Genomic DNA, 21,605 nt, shown 5'->3' with positions numbered 1-21,605 from the left:
ACCCGGGGTAAGACAGCAGAATCGAAAAACCAGAAGGAAGACAGTAGAAGACGCTATGTGGACTTTGAGAAATTAAATTAACATAATGTTTAATAATTCCCCGAATAGTCAGAGGGAGATTGAGAAACAAACTTGTAAGGAGATCTCAGCTATCTGTAAGAATAATAGGGTAGTTATGGTTGGGGATTTTAACTTTCCAAACATCGACTGGGACTGTCATAGTGTTAGAGGTTTAGATGGAGAGGAATTTCTTAAGTGTGTACAAAACAATTTTCTGATTCAGTATGTGGATGTACCTACTAGAGAAGGTGCAAAACTTGACCTACTCTAGGTGTCAGTGGGGGAGCACTTTGGGGCCAGCGACCATAATTCTATTCATTTTAAAATAGTGATGGAAAATGATAGACCAGATCTAAAAGTTGAAGTTCTCAATTGGAGAAAGGACAATTTTGACGGTATTAGGCAAGAACTTTCAAAAGCTGATTGAAGGCAGATGTTCGCAGGTAAAGGGATGGCTGGAAAATGGGAAGCCTTCAGAAATGAGATAACAAGAATTCAGAGAAAGTATATTCCTGTCAGGGTGAAAGGGAAGGCTGGTAGGTATAGGGAATGCTGGATGACTAAAGAAATTGAGGGTTTGGTTAAGAAAAAGAAGGAAGCATATGTCAGGTATAGACAGGATAAATCGAGTGAATCCTTAGAAGATTATAAAGAAAGTAGGAGTATACTTAAGAGGGAAATCAGGAGGGCAAAACAGGGACATGCGATAGCTTTGGCAAATAGAATTAAGGAGAATCCAAAGGTTTCTTACAAATATATTAAGGACAAAAGGGTAACTAGGGAGAGAATAGGGCCCCTCAAAGATCAGCAAGGTAGTCTTTGTGTGGAGCCACAGAAAATGGAGAGATACTAAATGAATATTTTGCATCAGTATTTACTGTGGCAAAGGATATGGAAGGTATAGACTGTCGGGAGATGGATGGTGACATCTTGCAAAATGTTTAGATTACAGAGGAGGAAGTGCGTGATGTCTTGAATCAGTTAAAAGTGGATAAATCCCCAGGACCTGATCAGGTGTACCCGAGAACTCTGTGAGAAGCTAGAGAAGTGATTGCTAGGCCTCTTGCTGAGATATCTGTATCATTGATAGTCACAGGTGAGGTGCCGGATGACTGGAGGTTGGCAAAGGTGGTGCCACTCTTTAAGAAGGGCGGTAAAGACAAGCCAGGGAACTATAGACCGGTGAGCCTGATGTCAATGGTGGGTAAGTTGTTGGAGGGAATCTTGAGGGACAGGATGTACATTTATTTGGAAAGGCAAGGACTGATTCGGGATAATCAACATGGGTTTGTGCATGGGAAATCATGTCTCATAAACTTGATTAAGTTTTTTGAAGAAGTAACAAAAAGAAGATTGATGAGGGCAGACCAGTAGATGTGATCTATATGAACTTCAGTAAGACGTTCGACAAAGTTCCCCATAAAAGACTGATTAGCAAGTTTAGATCTCATGGAATACAGGGAGAACTAGCCATTTGGATACAGAACTGGCTCAAAGGTAGAAGACAGAGGATGGTGGTGGAGGGCTGTTTTTCAGACTGGAGGCCTGTGACCAGTGGAGTGCCACAAGGATCAGTGCTGGGCCCTCTACTTTTTGTCATTTACATAAGTGATTTGGATGCGAGCATAAGAGGTACAGTTAGTAAAATTGGAGGTGTAGTGGACAGCGAAGAGGGTTACCTCGGATTACAACAGGATCTGGACCAGATGGGCCAATGGGCTGAGAAGTGGCAGATGGAGATTAATTCAGATAAATGCGAGGTGCTGCAGTTTGGGAAAGCAAATCTTAGCAGGACTTATACACTTAATGGTAAGGTCCTTGGGAGTGTTGCTGAACAAAGAGACCTTGGAGTGCAGGTTCATAGCTCCTTCAAAGTGGAGTCGCAGGTAGATAGGATAGTGAAGAAGGCGTTTGGAATGCTTTCCTATATTGGTCAGAGTATTGAGTACAGGAGTTGGGAGGTCATGTTGCGGCTGGACAGGACATTGGTAGGCCACTGTTGGAATATTGTGTGCAATTCTGGTCTCTTTCCTATCGGAAAGATGTTGTGAAACTTGAGAGGGTTCAGAAAAGATTTACAAGGATGTTGCCAGGGTTGGAGGATCGGAGCTACAGGGAGAGGCTGAACTGGGTGGGGCTGTTTTCCCTGGAGCGTCAGAGGCTGAGGGGTGACTTTATAGAGGTTTACAAAATTACGAGGGGCATGGATAGGATAAAGAGACAAAGTCTTTTCCCTGGGGTCGGGGAGTCCAGAACTAGAGGGCATAGGTTTAGGGTGAGAGGGGAAAGATATAAAAGAGATCTGAGGGGCAACCTTTTCACGCAGAGGGTGGTACCTGTATGGAATGAGCTGCCAGAGGATGTGATGGAGGCTGGTACAATTGCAACATTTAAGAGGCATTTGGATGGGTATATGAACAAGAAAGGTTTGGAGGGATATGGGCCGGGTGCTGGCAGGTGGGACTAGATTGGGTTGGGATATCTGGTTGGCATGGATGGGTTGGACTGAAGGGTCTGTTTCCATGCTGTACATCTCTATGACTCTAGATTATTGGAACAGCATTTTTGTAGAGCTGGGGTCAGATAGTAATCAGTTAAGAAATTTGTTAGTGGGTTTTGTTTAGTAGAGGGAGGAACATAAGTTGCTATTAGTGGAATGAATAGTGGAAATTAGGAGTTCTCTTACACTCGCTCACTTTTAGCAGATTATGAGGTAAGGCGAGCTTTTCTGGGTGTTTGGTTTTCATTAGCAGAGGTTTGACCTCTGCATTGTAACACAATCCATTAATATAATGGCACAAGTGATCCTCAACGTGAGTCACATCTGTATGTGTCCATCTAGAGTAAGCACTGTGATCTTCAGAATAATGATACATTCTTCATAAAATTGTCTGATCTATGAAAATGTAATGGAGGCAAGTGTACTGCAATCCCCTTGTTTCAAGGGAAAATAAACTTTAAAGTTGCAAGAAATATTTTTGTAGAAATTCAGTTATTTTTGATATTGTTACCAGCAACAATCATTTCCATTATGCCTAGTTTGTGGAGACATATTCCACCGCATGCAGATTGGCATATTGACCTTTCACCTTTCTGACCAGTGTGTGGATTTAGTTAAGGCCATGAGGCTGCAAGTTTCCATTGTGCGAGTTGAAAGGATTCTCTACGAGACTGTCCTGTTCAGACAGTTCATAAAAATGGCAGGGAAAATTGAGCTTCTCTCTCAAACTAGAAGTACTTGACTATATAAAAAAGTCTTAAATGTGAGAAAAGTAAGTTTATGAAAAGCTTCTTTCTGAAACAAAATGATCCATCTCAGGCCTGCCAGGAAACTCCTCAGACAGGACCTGTATAAGTAATTCAAATTCATTTACTGTGGGGGTAACATATTGTAAACTTTAGCTACAATTCAGAAAAAACTGACCATCACAAAATACCCTTCCACCCAAAAGAAGGGGTACTTTGCCTGCCTGTTGCTTCTTTTGAAATACTGTCACTCTGGAAGTCTAACCAGTGCGGTCTTTAGACAGACATGCTACAAAGAATTCAGTGGGGATTTTCCCATGGCTCACTCAAGTGTGTAGGTGACAGTGTGTTCGATGGCAACTAACATACCAGCCCTACCAATAGGAGAACACTTCCTGGAATACCTGCAGCTGATAAGTAGGGTACCTGCACACACTGACCTATCAGATACCTCGATTCGAGCGACCTGGGACACCAGAAACTGCTACCCAATCAGAGATTGCACTTCCCAGTCGCCACCTATTTTAATTCCCCTTCCCGACATGACCATATTTTGGCCTCCTCCATTGCCACAGCAAGCAAAACCGCAAATTAAAGGAACAGTATCTCATCTTCCACCTGGGCAGCCTACAGCCCGGAGAACTCAACACTCAATTCTCCAATTTCAAATAACCTCCCTTTGCAGCCTCTCCCCCTCCCTTCGACTCCTCCCAACCACCTACCAGACTCATTCCTCCCATTGACCAACCAGGTTGTACCCTCTGCCTGTCTTCACCTATCCCCACTTCACCACCCTTCTCTCGCCATCTGCAGCTCCCTCTACGACTACCCCCAGTCCTGAAGAAGGGTTACACCTGAAACGTCGGACTTCTCCACCTCCTGATGCTGCCTGGCTTGCTGTGTCCTTCCAGCCTCCTGCCTGACTACTTTGGATTTCAGCATCCGCAGTTTTTTTTTGTCTCAACCCAATCAGGATCTGGCAATTTCTGGGTCCTCAAGTCTGCTGCTTGAGGATGACTTCAGAGGTAATCCTGCAGCAACAGAGTGAGTTTTTATTTAAAAATTGTCGCAGCTTCTGGATTAAGGGGGAGGGAGGTCAGGAGGAGCATTGGCCTGATCTGGGCTGTGGTTTCCGAGACCACCCTTTTTTCATTGGCCCAGACAGGGACAGTTGAAAGCAATGTTGGACTTGATTGGCAGGTCACCATACTTGTCATTTGAGAAACTACCACCTTTTGCATCAGCCAGGGAGGTAGGTGATCAGGGAGGTGCTGAGTTAAGGCTCTTAAATGAACAAGAATGGACTACTTAAGGAACTTAATTGCTCGTGAGTTAAGAAAGATACCACCGATCTTCTTGCTTAGCATTTAATTGGAGACGAAGCGAGAAGGGGATGAATTCCTTTCCAGGACAAACTCATCCAATTATTTCCTCTTCTCACCACCTCAGTGGAGGAAGATTCCACCCAAAGTTTCAAATTTAATCCAACCTACAACAGTGGGAGAGTGGGACAAAATTTGTCTTACTGTGAAATGCTTATTTGGTGTGTCACCAGATAAATGGAAATTGTGATCCTGTAGATAACGTTCACTTTCTCTGAAAAAATAATCTTTTCTTGATGTTCTAAGTTCTGGAGAGAGTGTGGGATCATGTTACTGAGTTTGAGGATCAGTCATGATTCTGTTGAATGGTGGAGCACACTTCATGGGCCAAATGCCTTACCCCATCTTATTTCCTATATTCCTCTGCCAGAAGTTGAAAACAGTGATGATAATATTGTTTGACGTGAGTCATTGGCAGGATCTTTTTTCTTTCATGTTTATTTTGCATTCACATATTACATTTGCCCCAAAGTCGGTCCGTGAATTATTTCAAATATTCCATCCCCGACTGTGTTTGTCAGTTTGACTTCCTTTATTAAGGTATTCCATGCATTTTATTACAGACGGTCAACTCTAACTTTTAAAAGGAACACATCCAATGTTTGCTTATACATACCTCACTGGTTTGCAGAAGGAATAGCTGAAAGTTAAAACAATGCACGAGTTTGCTCACTTGATGACACAAGCTGCTCTCATCGTTTTTATGGCACTGTTTACAGCCTGTTTATCTCATCCATATGTTACCACATGCTGGTGTGAGAACACACACCAAACCAGACTGATAATGATGGGAATGCTCATGGTTCCATACAGACAAAGGTCACATCCCGTCATTAAGTTTCCTCCCAGAAGTCAGATAAATCATTACAGGTCATCCATAGATTATAAATAGATTGGCACCCTTTTCCCATAATACTGCAGTCCTTGGGAATCAAGAATACTGTCAAAATAGAAGCAGCTGTACATAAAGACAGATACTTCACACAATTTGTAATAACACTTTTTAACCATACTCAGATCACAGGCACAAATAATCATACTAATCCCTCATTTAGTATTTATTTCAATACTACACTAAGAATTTTGAATGGCTAGACAGCTGTTATTACAGTGTAGGTGGGATGCATGTGTGGGGACTCTGAGAAATCCATATTGTAACACTGTTCAAAGTAATTGTTGAAGACAGATTTCTGCCAGGAACCCTACGAAGATGTCCATAAAAATCAAAAGCTTCAGATGATGCTGATGAAATTAAATTAAATAATTACTCAGGAGATGTTAGACTATTAAATGTGTTGTGTAACTCTTGAGCAACTAGACCTCCACACAACCCCCAGACCTTGACCTGACAGCCGTGTATCGGTGCTAATGAGAGAAACATTAGGATGACAGTATTGCATTCAATTTCTTGAGCAGAATCATCTCAGAAATGGGGAGCTCCTTTCTTTCTTTCTTTATAAAGAGTTGAGTGGCAACCCGCAAGAGATTGACACTTAACAGGAAACATGAAGTAGGATAATCAGTGTGATTTAAGATTGATGAGTATAGGAAAGTCTGAATTTAAGCAGGTTAGATTTTTCGTCACTTTCCCTGTTTGAGGGAAAGCCCATATCCAGTTCTTGACTGCATTATGCTAATTCTCATTCCAGTTTAGCCCGAAAGAGAGTGCTCCTTAGTTTGATATACTGAACCTAAAGTGTTGCAGTAAAGCTGGTCTGAAGGAATTCAAAACGTGAAGCATCAATTTACAGAGGCACTCCATCAGTTATAGCACTGTCAGTGCCTAGGGTATCAAATGAAATCTGAATCCATTGAAACTGAACCATCCCAATACAGATGTGTTTTTCTTCATTTTGGGCATCTTTAGATTTGCACAAAGAGACAGGATGAGCAGGATCACAGAAATACTTCAAACACATCATCAAGTTTGGTACAAGTGCCTGATGTCAACTGTGCTGTGTGTTTAGACAAATCAGATTTCAAGTGAATCATATTTCAAACCACAAACTGAAACCAGCTGTCTATAAGTCCTGCATTAACCAATGGTGGATGTCATAAGTGTATTTTTCACCCAAACTCAGGCATTTTTATTATTCACAGTGAAAGGCTACAGGGTTTTGGAAGAAGAACTTGCATTTATGTAGCACCACTTATGACCTCAGGAAGTCCTGATGTGCCTTTCAGCCATAAAACACGTCTGAACTGTAGTCAACTTTTGTAACTGGGGGTGAAAACAACTATCAAGTTGCACATAGGTTCAAATCAACAATGCAAGTTGAGACAGAGGGAGAAATATTGGCCAGGACACCAGAAATAACTCTCCAGCTTATTTTGAAAATGGTTGCATGGCATCTCTTGCATCACTGAGAAGGATCAGGACCTCAGTTTACCGTTTCCAAGAGACCAATTATTTTCTGAACAAAAATGATATCATTGATTTATTTACTATTTACGTGCACACTGCTAGCAAAGCAGTTCATGTCTGAATTTGGAAGCTTACTTCTTTTCTATCGTTGGATGATCTAAAGTCAGAAACTACACTGGTCGATACCATCTCATCAAGACATTTAACACATTCACCACTGAGCATGGTGGGTTAGTGGTTAGCACTGCTGCCTCACTACACACACCAGGGTCCCAGGTTCGATTCCAACCTCGGGTGACTGTGGAGCTTGCACATTCTCCCAGTGTCTGTGTGGGTTTCCTCTGGGTGCTCCAGTTTCCTCCCACAGTCCAAAAATGTGCAGGCCAGGTGAATTGCCCATAGTGTTAGCTGCATTAGTCAGAGGGAAATGGGACTGGGTGATTTACTCTTCAGAAGGTTGGTGTGGACTTTTTGGGCTGAAGGGCCTGTTTCCACACTGTAGGGAATCTAATCTAAATCTGTCTGCTCACTTGTGGTAACGTGTCTGAATGATTACAAGGCCCACAATAATTTGCATGTTTTGCCCTCTCCTGGCTGATGGTCTTTAATATCCAAATGCACATGGTACAGCTAACTGCTGCTTAATAAAGGTAACATGCTTGCTCTCGGGACACTGAGCGATGCACTATGTATGACCACATATGAGTTAGATATTCAGGAGTGCAGTCCCTTCTGATTGTGAGACATCTCAGTTGACTTGCAGCACCCACAAATCCATGTGCAGAGTCACTGGACACTACACAATGACATCCTGCAATCCTCACAAAACCATCCACTCACTCTGCCCAGTCACCTCTTTTGAAACTCAATGACTTTCCTGATGGAGCAGTGGATGGTGAACTGAGAAATGGTGCCATTATTATCAGGTTTAGGCTGGAAGGAGCCTGGCACACAATTGCTCATAGCCACAGTCAATGGCAATATCATTCATGCTGTGCTCTTATGCTGCAGCAATTGGCAGATTCCAATAAGGATGTCCTTTATGAAGTTTCATTGTCATACCCACTGTTCCTCACTGAGATTCAGGAAGGAGAATGACTTCCTCAACACCCTATGTGAATGCAGCCTCCCATTGATAGCTCTCCTCCTCCATCCTCCTCCTCTCTCTTCCAGCAGTTTGTCCTATTTTGTCAGACCTCTGTTCATTCTCTTTGCAAGAAAGGCACAAGTAAATTTCCAGAGTCCTCTAAAATGTGCTGACACTCCCTACAACTTCACAAACCACTAAAACATATCTACAGTCAAGAGCCAGAGAGATGATCTTGCTAAACAATGCTTTGGTGCTGTTGAACAGGTATTCAATGGAGAGATTCGGAGATGGTTTGCTGCAGTTTAAATCTCCACAATGGTTTTGCTTGCATTAAATCATTGCAACAAGAAGCTAGACACCATTCAGGACAAAGAAGCACACTTGATTGGTGTTTGATTGACTGTTTATGGATGTGGTGCCATTCACTCCCTCCATCACCAGTGCTCAGTTGCAACAGTGCACACCATCAACAAGATGCACTGTAGAAATCCACCAAGCTCCTTAGACAACAAATCCAGGACCACCGCCATAGAGAAGGACAAAGGTTTCAGATTCTTGGGAACACTGCAAGTTCACTCTCTCACCATTCTAACATGAGAATATAATTGCTGTTTCTTCAGTATCACCAGATGAAAATCCTGAAACTCCCTCCCTAACGACATTGTGGGTCTAGCTACACCAAGAAGATTATAGCAGTTCAAGGCAGCACCTCACCCATTACCTTATCACAGGCATGGGCAACAAATGCTGGCCCAAACAACGATGTCCACACTTCCCATGAGTGAATTAAAAAGTAAAGGGGATTGCCACCACCAATTGCTTATGTTCCGCACACTTGGGAGCTGTTCCCCAAGAACACTGGCTTCAAGGAGTTGTATTTCACAGCCATTTCGTTGTGACTGGGCAGGCAACGGCCTGGTGGTATTACCACTGGAGCGTTAATCCAGAGACCCAAATAATGTTCTGGAGACCTGGGTTTGAATCCCACCATAGAGGATGGTGGAATTTGAATTCAATAAAAATCTGGAATTAAAAGTCTCATGATGAACAATAAACCATTGTCAATTTGTTGAGGAAAAGCCAATCTGCTCCACTAATGTCCTATAGAGAAGGAAGCTGCTATCCTTACCTGGTCTGGCCAACACATGACTCCAGAACCACAGCAATATGGTTGACCAGGAACAATAAATGCTGGCCTCTGGCCAAATGCAGTGAATGAATGAGAAAAAAGGTTCCTTTCTTGAATACAAGGACTAACTACTAGTGGTCTTTAACACACTGCTTATGGTTCTGTTCAGGGTCAAAGAAATTTGACACTCTTAGGGTCTTTCTTGAACACTTAGTTGTATCACTGCTTTTTTAATTAAGGGACCTACAAGTTGCTGCCAATACAGAGAAATAACAGAACCTGTAACAATGGCTTTATTATAATATACATTCTGTATTGTTTCCAAAGGCAAGGCTTTGCAAAGTGGGTGCACTATATCTATTTTATAAAAGAACAACAGAAACAAAGACCCAAAATTGAGGAGAGGTGGTGGTAGGAAATTTTGAGAAGATTTGTAGCTCAGGTTGGGGTTCTGGATGTAAGTTTGCTCGCTGAGCTGGAAGGTGGTGGTGTTGAGAAAAGGGTGGGGTACTTTCGAGAATGGACGAGCGGTCAATGGGTTCTATTACTTTAATCAGGATTGGTCATTATTTAAAATTGAAGTACACCACTAAGCAAGTTGTTTGAAGCTCTGATGCTGAATCTGGTGGTGTAGTCAATGCTGTTTTGTTACCCTCTGAACTGCCGAACTGGGAATGGAACTATCTGACCTTATTTTTCAAGGCAGATCAGAGATTAACCAAGTCAGACATTGCCCTTGGGTGTGATTAATAATCAGAAATGAATCCCAGTGCTGAGAATGGCTTGTTGAGGCAAACACTGAACAAACACAGGGGTGGCCTTTCAGATAAATGCCACAAGAGCATGTTACATTTCCTTCCTATATGGTTTCCATGAGACCACATTTGCTAAACGTTCAGATTTCACCCGCTGGCTACCTTCTGTTATAAGCAAAGGACTTCTGTTGCACTGGTACAGACTGTACCACAGATGGACTGCGAGCAAGAGACGGACTGTGAAGTGAAACATTTTCTAACAGATTTTAAAAATTACTGTGCTGAACTTTTAAGTTCCTCCTACTTAAATGCATGTGGTTTAAGGATCAGTTTATTGGCTCTGGAATCAAATCAGTGACAGTGGAATACAGGAAATTTCTGCAAAGAGCAAGATTCTCTTGGCAAATAGACATTGCTCTTAATAGGAACTGACTACAAGGGATTGATTTGTATCCTTCTTTTTGCCACACACATAAAGATCACTGAACAGCTGTTTTTAATCTCACAGCTACAACCTCATTCTCGATATTTCCAAAGATTGGTGCTACGTTCAGTATCAATCACTGAAGTGGCAGTAACCCACTGCAATTAGCCGTTCAGATCCAGACAACGCTTTTTTTAAAAAAATATGGGGCTAAGTCAAGCTTCTTCCCAGAAGCCTGATGTACAGGGGCTACTGAGACAACGAAGCCATTTTGTTAAGTTTGGTCGAGGAGACCTTGTGGCGCAGAGGTAGTATCCCTCCCTCTGAGCCAGTAGGCCTAGGTTCAGGTCCCACCTCCTCCAAAGGGCTGCTGCAATAATAACTATTTCCTTTTTATTCCCTCCAGCGTCACAGTTTTCACCACTATAGGGGCTCATATCACAGTGTGGTAGTGTCCCTACCTCTGAGGCAGGAGGTTCAAATCCCACCTACCCCAGAGATATGCCATAGCACATCTGAGCAGGCTGATTAAAAAGTAACTCTGGCCCTTGTTTCTATTTTACAAAAGGTGATTGGTGCTGGACATGGCTGAACTGCTTCATCAGCAACAAAAAACAGCTTGGACTGACAAAAAGCATGGTCAAGTAACTGAGTATTTGACAGCTTTTCTTTTAAAAAAAAGGAAGGTGTGTATTTGTGAAGCACTTTTCATAACCACCAGATGTCTCAATGTACTTCATACCCGATTGTGGTATCAGAAATCCACCCATTAAATTTTGTTCACAACAAACAGCAAATGGGATAATGACTAGATCATGTGCTTTTGTGATGTTGATTGTAGGACAAATATTGCTTGCTCTTCTTCAAAATGGTGCCACAAAATCTTTTATATTTCAGCGGAACTGGCAGTCGGGTTCTCCATTATTAACATTTCCAGCATCTCTGACAGCGCAGCATACCTTCAGTACTGCATTAGAGTGGCAGATATTTTGGTTCATGCTCAAGTTCTGCAGTGGGGTTTTATCCTTTAAAAGGAGGTGAAGGAGGGGAAAAGTTTAAAGAATAAATTCCTAAGGATCGGAATAAAAGACCACTAATCCTGGGATAAGAAGTGGGAGGCACAGGAGAACAGAGCTGGAGAAAGAATTTGAAATAGGAATCTGGAAGAACCTGGGAGGTGTGGCATGGTGGCTCTATAGTTCGCACTGCTGCCTCACAGTGTCAGGTCCCAGATCCAATTCCAGGCTCGTGCCACTGTCTGCGTGGAGTTTGCACATTCTCCCAGTGTCTGTGTGGGTTTCCTCTGGGTGCTCTGGTTTCCTCCCACAGTCCAAAGATGTGCAGGTTAGGTGGATTTGCTGTGCTAAAATTGCCCAGAGTGTTCAGGGATGCGTAGGTTAGACCCATTAGTCAGCAGGGTAAATATATAGGGGAGGGGGAATGGGTCTGGGAAGGGTCTTACTCTTCGGACGCTCAGTGTGGACTTGTTGGACCGAAGGACCTGTTTCCACACTGTAGCGATTCTATAAAAAACTTCAAAGACCAAGTTGCCTCATTCCTTTTTGACTTCCCAAATCAGATAGCTCAGATAATCTGAACTCACTTTATTTATCAGTTTTGTGAAATTATAAACATCTAACTGCTTCAGTACAATGGATCTTGAGAATAGCTGGTGTAAAAAGGAAAGTCATGGTGGTGAGACAGAAGTCTGGAGTGTGCCAGTCGGAGCAGGGTAGGTTAAATCACAGCCCCCATTCACTTACAACAAACACAGCTTATGTTTCAATTGAGTGGTGGTCTATATAATTTATCTTCAAGAAATGGGTCAATAATTCTAAATTAAAATTGTGCATTTACATGTCTTTATTACTTTAAAATAAATTTCAGTATACCTGTAGTCAAAGTTAGGAATGGCTACATTCAATGTCTCTTCAGAATTCTCTTTCTGAAAGTCAGGAGCCAGTCACTGGATTCACTAGCTCCACCCAAAGATTGAAGCAATTAAGCAGAGTTCGAGGATTCGTGATCAGACAAGCTTAATCATACACAACACTGGCCATTTAGGATTCCACAGGTACAAGAAAGTGAGGCACCTGATAGCGTTAGAACCATCCTGCAGTATGAGTCAATGTTTGCAATGGAGAATGGGATGACAAAACAGGTAGAAACAATGATACGACACAGAAGAACTGCTTGTACATCACAGGGAATGATGTCAGCACATTGCAAAATGCAGTCAAATGAAATAGAAGAGAAAACAAGATGTTGGTAAAATGTAACATCTGCTTTGCATTTTGAAGATATGCATCCTGTCTTGGAAGGCCACGCTGGCCCTGGAAACCACTTACGTCATAAAAATGTAAATGCTGTGGCGTTCCTGTCAGATCTATCTGTGCTATGTAAACTGAGCACTCATTTAGGTTTTAATTTTGATCTTTTTAACACACAGTGACGCTGAAAATAATATATACAGTCCCAAACCTGAAGGAACTTTCTAGAATTCCCCTGTAGCTTGAACAGCAGGAGCCCTGGAAGCCATCATTACTTTCTCCTTATCTCTGCATCCTGCACTCTAGAGCACAGCGTACTGAAAAATTCTTAATTGCAGCTCAGCCATCAGTTTTTCCATTGAACACCTTCTCAACACACAAAGCTCTTGTATGCCCATGACACAAAGTTGAAATACGCTATTTTTTAGAAGGCATTGTTGTTGTCCACAAACAGGGCTTAATATTAAATGTCAAATTTTCTTAGTTGATAGCATCTTTGCACAAAGTGTGATGGTCACAAGCTTATGCTGCACACAGTTCTTGAGCATCTAATCTAGTCTTGACACTTCAGTGACTGCTGCATTGTCAGAGGGAATATCAGTCTGATGAGACATTGACCCAAAGCCAAGTTCAAGTGAATGGAAAAGTTGCTATAGCACTGCTGAAAGGACAAGATGTACTCCCTGTGCAGTGACCGACATTCTCCCTTCAATCAAAAGAAAATAGATTTTTGTCATTTTCTTTGTGTGTCTCTATTTTGGTGCGAGCAGACTGACTGCTGGTTTTGTCTGCATAACAATAATTACGCTTCAAAAGAAATTGGCAGTGAAGCAATTTCCTGAGAATAAACTACAGTGACACAACAAACTTAACGATTTAGCAAGACATATGAAGGATGGGGAAACTGGAGTTTATATATTTAACAGAACATTTGTTTAAAATTCAAATCAGTAACTGGCAGAGTGAAACAATCTATCAAATCTTCACTCACTGTGACAGAAGAGGAACTCAGTTGCACATCAATTTGCACTTTCGAATTGTCACAAGGTGAGTTCCTCCTCTTTGTTGGGAGAAGGTGGTTATCATGGAGACCAAATTCTTCTCTGCAGAAGGATCAAGAATTGGCTTTCAGATGCAGATTTCCTACCTGCCTTCTGTCAGCTGGTGCCTCTGGTGAATGATAGGAGAGGTTTAGAAAGTGGAAATGGGAAGAATGTTTAAAAATGTAAAAATGTCCAATATCATGATCAAGGAAATCCTAATCATTAAGCATCTCATTCTGTTTTCAATTATTAACTCGTCAATGAAAGGCAGTCTGAATGAAGAGGGTCCCTCGGTGAGGAGACTGGCCAACACTATGTTTAGTCAATGGTGAATGCCTCAGAGATCCTCTCCAGTCAGATACAGCTAAGGACCACAACAGACTGTCAATTATAATTCTGGCTCAATCCCATTTCTGAATAATATGAATGGAAATGTAGGGACAGAGCCAGGATTCCAGGAAGATTCATTGTAAGAAATTTGCTTCACAGAAACTTGTGAAATGGGGCAGACTGAGGGCAGTCTGGTTAAATGAAATGCTATGGGCCAACGATTTTGATCTGCTGTGCTCATCTCCTGCTTCAGTTCACATACAGTCATGTCACTGGCATGAGATAATTTTTAGGAAAACTAATACATATACATCTGATCTTTAAGAAACACAATATCATGTATGAAACTTTACCAGTATTAACAGTATGAAGGGATGTGGTTGTTCCAGAATGACATCAGGAGGTATCATAAAGACAGTTTAAAAACAGAAGGTTTTGTGCACAGTAGGTCATATTATAACGTATTGTGAAGGGAGCGCAGCATATTGGGTGGTTTGCTGGACCAATAATCTAAAAAAAAGATTCAGCTCCCTCCATGGCATGTGAGGAATATAAATTCAGAATCTACAAAATCTTGACATTTTTGCTTTGGCCCTTAAACTGCAATTTGGGATTTAGGAAACTCTTAGATAAGTGTAGGGGGTCGGTTAGCTCAGCTGGCTTGACATCAGGTCTGCAATGTAGAGTAATTGCAATAATGTTGGTTTCATTCCCACACTGGCTGAGGGTACAACAAAAGACTCTCCCTCATAACCTCTCACCTCCTTTGAAGTGGAGTGAACCTCATGTTAAACCACTGCCAGCCATCCCTATAATGAGACAGCAGCCCTACGGTCTGTCAGACTCTGGCAACCTTACCTTTCAGATTAAGGGCAGATAAGGTCTGCAGATCTGTCATCATTATGTGATTTAATCACACAAAACTTGTTTTTTTTCACAAAAATATCACGGCAAACCAAGAGACTTCCTAATTCCTGACCTATGACAAGAATAAAAATCCGAGCCCTCCAATCACCTCAGTCAGACTCTCTTCAATGTTTCCACTGTTACTTTCTTCTTCTGTGTGGACCTCAAGAGGCCTGTGCATGACAGCGACTTCTGACACTGGAAGTTAATACTGCAGACAGCCAATGGGCATGTGCAGACCCTCAGAATGGCTGCACACTTGCATGGTTTAGAGGGAAGCTGGCCTTTCTCTGCTACACCAGGTCTGTTGTTAGCTTCTTAATCTCCACCCATTATATGCAAGTAGCAATAAAGGTGACAGGACCTGAATCCCAAGTGATTTTTTTAAAAATCGATTCCTGGTAGTTGGGTCCAGGAAGTGGCAATCATAGCATTTCTGATTCCCCCATTCAATTAATTCAGTTCCTGTATCTAACTTCCATTCAGAAATCCTTCCTTTAGGTACAAGAGCCCAAGTTAGAGCATTTGGCTGCTATATACTGTCGACCTCATTCATCTGCAGTTTTAATAACTGCATAGGGTCTTGGGTATCAAAGGGATCAAGGGTTATGGGGAGAAAGCAGCAGAATGGGGTTGAGAAACTTATCAGCCATGATTGAATGTGGAGCATTGAATGGTCTAATTTCTGCTCCTATGTCTATGGTCTATCTTAGTGTCAGGTTCTGATGCAAATAATGTTATGATTTTGTGGCCATTGTGGACACATTCCAGCAAGCCATTAGCTACATTAGCTTTAGATGGGAACATTCAATAATCACCGGAGTGTGTTTTATGCTCATTCCTGATGAAGGGCTTTTGCCGAAAATATAAATTTTCCTGCTCCTTGGATACTGCCTGACCTGCTGTGCTTTTCCAGCACCACATTCTCAACTCTGATCTCCAGCATCTGCAGTCCTCACTTTCTCTTATTTAACAGCCTGTTTGTGTCTAGCTTTTGACTGAAAAACCATAAAGTGAGCAAGATGATGAACACAGATGAATTCGAGGAGAAAAAGTGAAACCATAAAGCAATGTAAGGATATTTTGATAGGATAAATGAAGATATAGAGGAACATTGGTGTGGACCTTACATACCAATTTGTACTTATTCAGCTAAATGATCTGTTTCAGTCCTGGACGTTTATGTCAATTCTAGAATATTTTATGCCTCAATTCTAGAATATTTTATATGGATGCTGAATGCAAATACTGACAGAATCTATTGACTTACTCGGTTTCCTTACACAATGAAGTAATCAATTTTTATTTTATATCTTCAAGTGTTGAGGCCCTGTTTTGTCATTTAAAATAATGGGTTTGAATTAGAGTTAATATTGCGGCAAAGACAAGGAGGGGCTACAGATTGGACTGAAAGGGAGACTGTGCAGAACTGGGAACAAGCTGGAACAAAACTCTCAAGAGAAGTATTCACGACCAAAACCAAGTGAGGTAATGCAGCATTTTTACAATTTGTTTGTTTTCTTTTAACGGAGAGACCACCTATAGAGATACTTGAAACTGGGGAAATACAGACTCTTGGGAAAAATGAGGTTGTTGTTCCTCACGTGAAGCCTGCTGTCTGCCAGAGCGGACCTGTCTGAGGGCTCTTAAACACACAGCTGCCTCATGTCATCATGAGCTGTCAGAAAAGCAGCGAGTGGAAAGAAAGCCAGACACTTCCAGCTGATTGAAACCTACCTGACTCTTCTAGCTGCCGGTTCAATCTTTTCACTTGAGACTTCAGCAACACTGCCTTTGTGGAGACGGGTGAGCAGTAAAGTGGTGGTTTAAAAGGAGATCCATGGTGGAAGACGTCAGGCGCAGAATCAGAAGGAAAAATGGCGATAGACCCCGAGACCGTAGGACGATGAAACAGAAGTAGGCCATTCAGCTGATTGAGTCTGCTCTGCCATTTAATGAGATCACTGCTGATCTGATAACTCAACTCCACTTTCTTGAATTTTCCTCTTTGCTCTTGACTCTTTACTGATTAAAAATGTCTCAACGTTGAATAGATTTAACAACTCAGTCTTGACAGCCTTCTCTGGTAAAGGATTCCACAGATTCATTATCCTCAGAAGAGATTCTCATCATTCGTCTTCAGTGGGTGACCCCTAGTCTGAGACTGTGTCATCTGATTCTGGACTCTCCCACAAGAGAAAAAAATTCTCTGCATCTAGCTTGTCAAGTTCTCCAGGAATCTTATCTCCAGTGAGTACAGCCCAACCCACTCAACATCTTCTTATAAGACAGTCTGATACCTGGTATGGGACAAGTGAACATCCTTTGAACTGCCTCAAAAGGCAGTATACCTTTCCTTCGAAAAGGGATCAAACACTGTCCACAGTACTCCAGATGTGATGTTAGAACCCCTATTGATCATTCATTATTTTTGTTCTTTTGTCAGTTTTGAATTGTGAGCCAGAAATGACTTGAGGGCTTTGGAACAGCTTATGGTGAAAGGAAAAGAACAGACCAAACAAGCTTTTTTTGTTTGTGAGGACAGGCCTGAAGGCTAATTGCAGACTGATTCTTTAACTAAAAGAATTCCAACAGACACAGAGATTCTGGAAAAAGCATTGTATTTAAACAGATAACAGAAGTTGGCTATTAAGATGATCAGTACCTGGGCATTGGTTCCAACAAGTCTTGAAGAGACCCTCTGCCCAAGCAGATGACAGTTGTTGAATGGTAATTGACACCTTGGAGGAATTGGTTATTCTACCAGGGTGGAAACAGATTTGAAGTTATTTCTTTGAACAATGTTTTCTGAGAGATAGCTTTTGATTACTGCTGGGACAGCATGAAAATTTGAAAGTTCCCCTGCCTAATCTGCTACAACAGCTTCCAGAACCCCAAAGAAGAGAAAACTGATCCACAAGTATTGCTGCCTTTGTCTGAGTGAACTGAGAAGGTGATCATGATCAACATTTCTGAAAAGCAGCCAAGGAGTCTATATTTATACCTGTGAACCCATCTAACTCATCTGACCAGTTTTGGTATCAGCTTTTCTTTTAATCCCTTAACTGTGTCTATGTGTCCATTTGTCTGTCTTATGTGACTAGGTGCTGAAAACAGATATTTCGAGTTTCAAGCATAGACATCAGCTTACCTCGCTTAACTGTTCCTCTGCTAAAAAAAAATTAATAAAGTTTTAAGCATTTTGTTTGCGATACAATTCCAGTGTCTGGAATTGATTATTCAAAAAGTCTGGGATTGGTTATTCAAAAGTCTGGTTAGGAACCATTGGAGTAATTACTGGGGGTCTTCAACAGTTTAATTTCACTGTGTTGCAAGTACAGATGTAAAAACGCTGATTTGGTTCGGCTGTTTCACAATCGCGGTCTGACCTTGTAAGGTTTTAGCAAAACCTCCCTATTTTTATATTTCATTTTGTTTGAAATAAAGGCCAACATTCCATTTGCCTTCCCTTGTACTTGCTGAACTTGGATGTTAGCTTTATGTGATTCATGCTCAAGGACTCCTAAATCCCTCTGTTCTACAGCTTTCTGCATGCTTTCATCATTTAAGTGATATTCAACTCCTCCGTTCTTCCTGCCAAAGTGCATAACTTTCCAATTTCTCAAATTATATGCCATCTGAAAGGTGTTGCCCACTTGCCTAACCTGTTTATATTGTTTTGCAAGCAACATCATCCTCACCACTTGCCTTCCCACCTATTTTTGTATTATCCCCAAACTTGGCTATTTTCTTCATCCAAATCATTAATATATATTGTAAATAAATGTGACCAACACTGATCCCTATGACATTCCACTAATTACAGGTTGCCATGCTGAAAAAAGCCAAATTATCCCAACTCTGTCTTCTATTAGATAGCTAATCCTCTCTCCATGCTGATATACTCCCTCAAATACCATGAGCTCTTACTAAGTATCCAAATTTGTGGTATTTTATCAAATGCCTTCTGAAAATCCAAATATATTACATCCGCTGATTCCCTTTTATCTATCCCACCTGTTACCGCTTCCAAAGAATTCCAGTGAATTTTTCAGGCATGATTTCTCCTTCACAAAGCCATGCTGATGCTGCTTGTTCAAATTATTTATTTCCAAATCCTCTGCTATTACATCCTTTATAAAAAACTCCAACATTCTCCCAATAATAGATATTAAGCTGACTGGGAAAAAGTTACTTTTTTGTCTCCTTCCTTTTTTTTAAGTAAAGTTGTTATATTGACAGTTTCTATACTCTGAGACTTTTCCAGAATCTAAGAATTCTTGGAGGATTACTATCAGTTCATCCATTATCTTTGCAGTTACATCCTTTATATTCCAAAGGCTGGATCCCATCAGGTCTTTATCCACAGCATTTTCCCAAGCACATTTTCTCTAGTGATAATTGTTTTTCTTTACTCTTTTCCTTTTCCCCCTTTATTAATTAGTCATTGTGGAATGCTATTAGTGTTTTCTACTGTGAATCTGTTGCAATTCCTCTGCCCATTCCTGGTTCTCCATTAGTATTGTTCCGGTCTTATTGTCCAACGGGCCTACGTTCACTTTGGCTTTTCTTTCTTTCACATATATAAAGAGAGACTCTTGCTGTTTCTCTTTTTTTTAAGTCATTTGTTAGCTTTTGAAACTTTTCCAATCTTCAATCTTAGCACTATTCTTTGTTTTTGTTTAATTTGATTAACTTTCCTAGTTAACAATTGTTGGTTCCTAGAATCCTTCTTCCTCACTGGAAAATGTCTTTGCTGTGAGCCATGATCTATTTTCTCATATATCGGTCATTGTTCCTCAAATATTTTCACTGCCAAACTCCTATCCCAGTCCACTTCAGTTAGCTCTGCCCTCATTCCTTTGTAATTACCCTTCTTCAAGCTTAGAACAGTTATTTCCAGCCCAAGTTCCTCCCTGTTGAAGTGAATGCTAAATCCTACCATATTATGGTCACTGTTTCCTCAGTAATGTTTTACTCTGATATCCTTCAAAAACCTGCCTCGTTACAAATGACCAGATCCAAAGTAGCCTGATCCCTGGTTGGATCTATCACATAGAATTCAGAGTGTGTGTGTTCAGGATAGTTCTACATAAATGCTAAAGTCACTCATGATTAATTAACTACCTTTGTTACATGCACTCAATATCTCCTGCTGTCTTAGGTATCCTAATCTGTAGCGTGAATTAATTTGCTTGATCTCAGAAACTGGTCAGAGCCCTTGCTAGAGACTGATCATTTTGCTTAACACCACATGGATGTGTGTGTTCCTGACATCAGCTACACCAGAGGAAATGTGGGCATTTTTAGCAGAGAATGATGATATTGATGAAATGATTAACTTCGAGGAAGAATGGCTCCAGCTTTCCACTACCACAAGGAATTACCATTTGTCACCATCAGAATGGGCAAAATTTCTCCTTTGAATCAAAAATGAGATAGTGATACTACTTTTCTGTGGTTAAGATGCAATTTTTTCGAACATGCAGCTGAGCAGAAAAGCATCAGTTCGATCTCACCTGGAAAAACGTGTGGCTGCTGAAATGTTTCATTGGTAAGTAGCTAATTACAAGAAGCAACATACACCATTCCTATGTTTTTCCCAATGCTTAGCAAACAATTACAAATACATCCCTTGCCTTTTTCTTTTCTGAAACTCAATAATGCCACCAATCTGTTGCAATATCAGTAATACTCACCTTTAGTTAGAGTTTCCATCGTCAGAGCTCCCTTTCCAGCATATTGTTGAAATTCTCTAGAGTTTCCCTTGAACACCTGCTATGATAAAGATTCACAGAAATCTTGGGGAAATTAACTCAGAATTTCTGCTGAGAATTGGGAGGACCTCTCTGCCACCCTTGCCTCGCATATTACACAAATGCATCAAGCTCTCTTCAATTTAAGAATTGAGACATCATTATTCAAATACAGAAGTAAGGAAGATGTCTAGTGGCACCTTTGAATCAGGCCAACTCTGAACATGCTTTCTGAAATGGTGCAACATGATGCAAGACTGAGTTGGCATCATATCACTCACGCATTACTTTTAGGATGCTAGCTCTTGACTAGAGACTGTACATGTGACCATGTGGTTTTGTCACAAAACAAAGTTCTGTAGTACTATTTGCTTTATTGAGATGGTTTACTAGACAATCAACTCTTCAGTTTCTTATTTTAATAAAGACTCATTCAGCAAAAATGCTTCTAATCCTCTTAATCACAGTCTCTCCAGTCTGTTGGCTCGACGATGCATTTTTTGGTAAAACTGGTCACTTTTTAAAACTAACCTTCATGAATTTTAAGCCAAAAGTATATCTGCGAAATGACAACATGCACAAAGAATGCAGCATGCAGGCAAGTCTTTTCAATTTTTAGAATCGGCTATTGTATGTAAAGTTATGTCAGTGGGTGACAACGTTATAAGAACGAAAGCAGTTCCAACACCTCTTTCCTAAAAAAGCTTACCAGAATTAAACCCATCTAAAGCTAGCCTGCAGACAGCTTTGTAAAGGAAACCTAACTTATTTGCTCAGGGCATCAATAGGGAATGGATTCAGGTCCAACTTAGTGCCCAAATCACTAGCTGCCATTGTTGTAGGTACCTC

At 41.1% G+C, this 21,605-nt stretch overlaps 1 protein-coding gene across 3 annotated transcripts in view; it reads right to left on the bottom strand.

Moving 5' to 3' along the window:
• The window catches only part of fhl3a (four and a half LIM domains 3a), a 109,184-nt gene that overhangs the window by 48,830 nt on the left and 38,749 nt on the right, over positions 1 to 21,605 (bottom strand). The gene's annotated exons all lie outside the window — the stretch shown is intronic.

This window comes from Chiloscyllium punctatum, chromosome 27, assembly GCF_047496795.1.
Source record: "Chiloscyllium punctatum isolate Juve2018m chromosome 27, sChiPun1.3, whole genome shotgun sequence".
Lineage (NCBI taxonomy): Eukaryota > Metazoa > Chordata > Chondrichthyes > Orectolobiformes > Hemiscylliidae > Chiloscyllium > Chiloscyllium punctatum.
This window is presented reverse-complemented; position numbering and strand designations above follow the sequence as displayed.